Here is a 6953-nt window from a genome sequence, read left to right as displayed (position 1 = left end):
CACACTCCTCAGCCTCCCTGGTAAGGCCTACGCCAGGGTATTGGAGAGGAGAGTCCGACCGATAGTCGAACCTCGGCTTCAGGAGGAGCAGTGTGGTTTTCGTCCCGGCCGTGGAACACTGGACCAGCTCTATACCCTCTAATGGGTGCTCGAGGGTTCATGGGAGTTTACCCAACCGGTTCACATGTGTTTTGTGGACCTGGAGAAGGCATTCGACTGTGTCCCTCGTGATGCCCTGTGGGGGGTGCTCCAGGAGTATGGAATCGGGGGCCCTTCATTAGGGGCCATCCGATCCCTGTACGAGCGGAGCAGGAGTTTGGTCCGCATTGCCGGCACTAAGTCGGACCTGTTCCCAGTGCATGTTGGACTCCAGCAGGGCTGCCCTTTGTCACCGGTCCTGTTCTTAACTTTTATGGACAGGATTTCTAGACGCAGCCAAGGGCCGGAGGGGGTCTGGTTTGGGGACCAGTGGATTTCGTCTCTACTTTTTGCAGATGACGTGGTCCTGCTGGCCCCCTCTAGCCAAGACCTACAGCATGCGTTGTGGTGGTTCGCAGCCGAGTGTGAAGCGGCTGGGATGAGGATCAGCTCCTCCAAGTCCGAGGCCATGGTACTTGACCGGAAAAGGGTGGCTTGTCCTCTTCAGGTTGGAGGGGAGTTCCTGCCTCAAGTGGAGGTGTTTAGGTATCTCGGGGTTTTGTTCTCGAGTGAGGGAAGAATGGAGCGGGAGATCGACAGACAGATTTCTGCGGCTGCCACAGTAATGGGGGCGCCGTGCCGGTCCGTTGTGGTGAAGAGAGAGCTGAGCCGAATAGCAAAGCTCTCAATTTACCGGTCGGTCTACGTTCCTACCCTCACCTACGGCCATGAACTTTGGGTCATGACTGAAAGAACGAGATCCCGGATACAAGCGGCTGAAATGAGCTTCCTCCGTAGGGTGGCCGGGCACTCCCTTAGAGATAGGGTGAGGAGCTCGGCCATCCGGGAGGGGCTCGGAGTAGAGCCGCTGCTCCTCCACATCGAGAGGAGCCAGTTGAGGTGGCTCTGGCATCTATACTGGATGCCTCCTGGACACCTTCCTTGGGTGTTCCAGGCACGTCCCACCGGGAGGAGGCCCAGGGGACGGCCCAGGACACGCTGGAGGGACTATGTCTCTCGGCTGGCCTGGGAACGCCTTGGGCTCCCCCTGGAGGAACTGGAGGAGGTGTCTGGAGAGAGGGATGTCTGGGTGTCTCTGCTGAGTCTGCTGCCCCTGCGACCCGGTCCCGGATAAGCAGAAGACGACAAGTACGAGTACGAGTACAAGTACGAGGTCGTAAAATCATTCATAAAAATGAATAATAAAGAGATCAAATGATAAAAAAAAATTAATAAAATGATTCATAAACTAAGGGGAAAAAACAATGCTTTGTAACGACAACAGGAAAACATTTACCGTATCACTGGCAAAGTGAGGGACTTGATCAGTCTTTGTGAAGCTCTGTGCCCTTGTAACTCGTATAATGTTGAGGGTGGCTGGCTCTATTTGCTTCCACAAACCCATCAGGTGGGCATGACTTGCAAATCTGTGAAACATATAAGTTATATTGATCAGGCTAATTCATTCACATCTTATTTTAGACCCCAGATAAGGCCCATTCAATACTTATACTATCTCCTCACATTGTCCTGTGCCTCTCATCTAATGTATTGCACATCTGGATTACTATCGCTGAGCTGTACTGCACACCACTTCACTGTCAGACAGATGACATCAGCTGCCTCCAGTTTTTATAACTTGCTTGGTTGAAATTACAGTCATTAATCACCAGTCATAACTCAGATCATCTCTGATAAGCTTAACATAATTCCCATAATTCCCAGGAATACTCACTGATTTGTAAATATGTAGTCATTTGATCTTAATTGTCATCTCTATTATCCAACTCTAGGACATTAAAGAAGTATAGTCAGTATAGTCCACCCAGATAATATTATTTTTACTGCTCTTAATGTAATAGCTCTGCTGATCTATGGTTCTAACTCACACACTGTGTATATTTTAATTACCTGGTAAAGAATCGTAAGTCCTCATCAGACGCAGAAAACCTCTCCAAACAGAACTTGCTGCTGACGGTCAAGTCCTCTATCTGTTTTCGGAGCTTTGAGATCTCCTCGTTTTCGTTGAGGGAGAGATGAAGGGCAGCAGGCTTAGTACATGTTCATGACAGGACCCTGGGTCATCTTCATCAGGGTCAGTCTGCATCACTGTTAGATCGGTGGATGCTCTCTTCTTTCCCATACTCCAAGTCGTGGTGTTGGAATATTATAGTTATTCCAATGAAAAAGCACAGGAACAGTTCCAGGTTGCAGTCGTCGACGTCCAGCAGGAGTGGGAGGCTCGATCAGATCAGCAGTAACAAAATGTCGTGAGCACACTCGGGAAGTATTGGTGACGATAAAATGATCTCTCCTGATCTTAACAACCTATTGCTTCTGCAATACGGAGTCCTTTGGAAAGGTGTGGAAGCTCAGGTAAGAATTGGTCTTGTTGATGCAGTACAGAAGGGCAACACAGTGGTTGGACCTGCTGTCCGTACGTTGTTGAAACGACAATTTTGCCCATTTGCATGTCATGTTTAGGACATGTAAATGTTTAGGACATGTAAATGTTTAGGACATGTAAATGTTTAGGACATGTAAATGGACAGTTGATGAGTAGAAGAGACTCACATATAAATAACAAAAAGATTTACAAGAGCGGTGAAGTGACTAGCTAGCACAGTGGGCGCTTTCAGTGACTACCATCCTGATTTTTTAGCGGAAATTACGTCACGCTCCTACGTGCACATAGCCCAGTCTATGGGGTTTCATTTTATGGGGTTCCGTTTGTGTCAAAGTTAAGTACATGTAATATGTGTATGGAGGTAAATTTATCTCAATATTATTCAATCAAACAAAAAACTAATCTCAATAAAAAAAAAACAAATCTCGATCAAAAAATATTAAGTTGTGTTCAAAACTTTCAGAGTTGTAACGATTTTTTTTTTTTTTTTTATGGAATATTTTATTTTGGGGAGAAAAGAAAATTGTTTGAAAAAACTTTTTTTGATTAAAATGACTAATTTTTTCTCACGGAGAGAAAAAAGTTATTTGCAAAACATAAACTTTTATTTGCGCATGTCAAAAATCTTTGGTTACAACTCTCGCTCTTTTGGTTTTGATGCTTTTTGGTTGAACTCAACAAATTTTGAGTGCTGGAAATATGAACATCCTGGGTGGGGCCTAAAGACGAACACTGTAAGATGTTTCCCTATTGGTTAGAGCTGACTAAAGCGGCCGCTCAAACTGCAGGGCTTGCAGCGTCGCTTCAGTGAGGAGACATCAACTGTACAGAAGAAAACTGCGATCAAGTGAGCCGACAGTCAGAAATACGCGGTCACGCCAGCCGACACCAGCTCTCTCTTAAAGATTAGCGTCACGCATACAATGTGCATTATGATAATGGGGCAGAAAGGACGCCGATCCTGGCAACGGTTGAGAAAATACAGGTCCTTCTCAAAATATTAGCATATTGTGATAAAGTTCATTATTTTCCATAATGTCATGATGAAAATTTAACATTCATATATTTTAGATTCATTGCACACTAACTGAAATATTTCAGGTCTTTTCTTGTCTTAATATGGATGATTTTGGCATACAGCTCATGAAAACCCAAAATTCCTATCTCACAAAATTAGCATATTTCATCCGACCAATAAAAGAAAAGTGTTTTTAATACAAAAAACGTCAACCTTCAAATAATCATGTACAGTTATGCACTCAATACTTGGTCGGGAATCATTTTGCAGAAATGACTGCTTCAATGCGGCGTGGCATGGAGGCAATCAGCCTGTGGCACTGCTGAGGTCTTATGGAGGCCCAGGATGCTTCGATAGCGGCCTTTAGCTCATCCAGAGTGTTGGGTCTTGAGTCTCTCAACGTTCTCTTCACAATATCCCACAGATTCTCTATGGGCTTCAGGTCAGGAGAGTTGGCAGGCCAATTGAGCACAGTGATACCATGGTCAGTAAACCATTTACCAGTGGTTTTGGCACTGTGAGCAGGTGCCAGGTCGTGCTGAAAATGAAATCATCATCTCCATAAAGCTTTTCAGCAGATGGAAGCATGAAGTGCTCCAAAATCTCCTGATAGCTAGCTGCATTGACCCTGCCCTTGATAAAACACAGTGGACCAACACCAGCAGCTGACACGGCACCCCAGACCATCACTGACTGTGGGTACTTGACACTGGACTTCTGGCATTTTGGCATTTCCTTCTCCCCAGTCTTCCTCCAGACTCTGGCACCTTGATTTCCGAATGACATGCAGAATTTGCTTTCATCCGAAAAACGTACTTTGGACCACTGAGCAACAGTCCAGTGCTGCTTCTCTGTAGCCCAGGTCAGGCGCTTCTGCCGCTGTTTCTGGTTCAAAAGTGGCTTGACCTGGGGAATGCGGCACCTGTAGCCCATTTCCTGCACACGGCTGTGCACGGTGGCTCTGGATGTCTCTACTCCAGACTCAGTCCACTGCTTCCGCAGGTCCCCCAAGGTCTGGAATCAGCCCTTCTCCACAATCTTCCTCAGGGTCCGGTCACCTCTTCTCGTTGTGCAGCGTTTTCTGCCACACTTTTTCCTTCCCACAGACTTCCCACTGAGGTGCCTTGATACAGCACTCTGGGGACAGCCTATTCGTTCAGAAATTTCTTTCTGTGTCTTACCCTCTTGCTTGAGGGTGTCAATAGTGGCCTTCTGGACAGCAGTCAGGTCGGCAGTCTTACCCATGATTGGGGTTTTGAGTGATGAACCAGGCTGGGAGTTTTAAAGGCCTCAGGAATCTTTTGCAGGTGTTTAGAGTTAACTCGTTGATTCAGATGATTAGGTTCATAGCTCGTTTAGAGACCCTTTTAATGATATGCTAATTTTGTGAGATAGGAATTTTGGGTTTTCATGAGCTGTATGCCAAAATCATCCGTATTAAGACAATAAAAGACCTGAAATATTTCAGTTAGTGTGCAATGAATCTAAAATATATGAATGTTAAATTTTCATCATGACATTATGGAAAATAATGAACTTTATCACAATATGCTAATATTTTGAGAAGGACCTGTAAGAGGAAAACAGAAAAGTAACCTACAGAACATTTATATTAATTACATTTTTACAACTTTCACATTCATGTTTTATGTAAAAGAATAAATATTTAATATTTTACTGTACAGTTTTGGAGAAATACACAACTCAATGTATCTCAAAATGCTCAACCATTATATGCATTTGTCCCACTTTCAGGAATTTATTTCTCCAAAACCATGAGAGGTGACAACACAATCTCTTCAGATTATATTAGAGGGTCATCTATATTATAACCAAAATTAGTATTTCATAATTTCACTGTAGGTTTCTTGAGAAATACACAACTACCCCAACAAAGTACCACAAACGCTTCTTTTTGGTGAGGTCGATGAGGTCCTGGGAAGTGGTCTGGACAACTTAAAGAGCAAGAGCATCCAGATCTCCTCTGACCTCTCCTGGACTAGAAACGCCCCTCGCCTGTTGAAGAAGGTACAACAACAGCTCTTCTTCATCTCCTCAGCTGCTTACAGATGTCTACAGGGCCACGGTGGAAAGCACTCTGTGTCTCAGCATGACAGTGTGGTGAGGGAACTGCACAGGAGAGGAAGGATCACGGGTTGTGAGGACAACACACAGGATTATGGGATGCTGTCTGCCCGACATGGACTCTGTTTTATACCACACTTGGGGTAGTTGTGTATTTCTCCAAACCTTTAATTCTGGTTACAATATAGATGACCCTGCGCCTTGTATGCGCGACGCTAATCTTTAAGAGAGAGCTGGTGTCGGCTGGCGTCACCGCGTATTTCTGACTGTCGGCTCACTTGACCGCAGTTTTCTTCTGTACAGTTGATGTCTCCTCACTGAAGCGACGCTGCAAGTTCTGCAGTTCGAGCAGAAGTTCAGAGATGCGGGGGATCAGAGTCTGCGGCTTTAGTCAGCTCTAACCAATAGGGAAACGTCTTACGACGTTCGTCTTTAGGCCCCGCCCAGGATGTTCATGTTTCCAGCGCTCAAAATTCATTGAGTTCAACCAAAAAGCATCAAAACCAAAAGAACGAGTCGTAACCAATGATTTTTGACATGCACAAATAAAAGGTTATGTTTTGCAAATAACTTTTTTCTCTTCGTGAGAAAAAATGTCATTTTAATCAAAAAAAGTTTTTTCAAACAATTTTGTTTTCTCCCCAAAATAAAATATTCCATTAAAAAAAATAAATTGTTACAACTCTGAAAGTTTTGAACACAACTTAATATTTTTTGATTGAGATTCGTTTTTTTTGATTGAATATTCCAAAAGTTGGGCTGCACGGTGGTGCAGTTGGTAGCACTGTTGCCTTGCAGCAAGAAGGTCCTGGGTTCGATTCCCAGCCAGGGGTCTTTCTGCATGGAGTTTGCATGTTCTCCCCGTGCATGTGTGGGTTCTCACCGGGTACTCCGGCTTCCTCCCACAGTCCAAAGACATGCCTGTTAGGTTAATTGGTAACTCTAAAATTGCCCTTAGGTGTGTGAATGGGTGTGGGCTTGGTTGTTTGTGTGTTACCCTGTGATGGACTGGCGACCTGTCCAGGGTGACCCCGCCTCTCGCCCATAGACTGCTGGAGATAGGCACCAGCTCCCCCGTGACCCACTATGGAATAAGCGGTAGAAAATGACTGACTGACTGACTTTTCCAAAATTTTGACCACAATTTATTTTTTTGATTGAGATTAGTTTTTTGTTTGATTGAATAATATTGAGACAAATTTACCTTCACATATGTGCAGATGCTGTTGGTCTATGTTGTTGCTATGTGTCTTTGGTTGATGTCTATTGTCTTGATGTTTTTGCCACGTATGGTTGCTGCATGCA

The sequence above is a fragment of the Girardinichthys multiradiatus genome, chromosome 13 (assembly GCF_021462225.1).
Source record: "Girardinichthys multiradiatus isolate DD_20200921_A chromosome 13, DD_fGirMul_XY1, whole genome shotgun sequence".
Taxonomy (NCBI): domain Eukaryota; kingdom Metazoa; phylum Chordata; class Actinopteri; order Cyprinodontiformes; family Goodeidae; genus Girardinichthys; species Girardinichthys multiradiatus.
The sequence above is the reverse complement of the archived record's forward strand: the minus strand, read 5'-3'. Positions refer to the sequence as shown.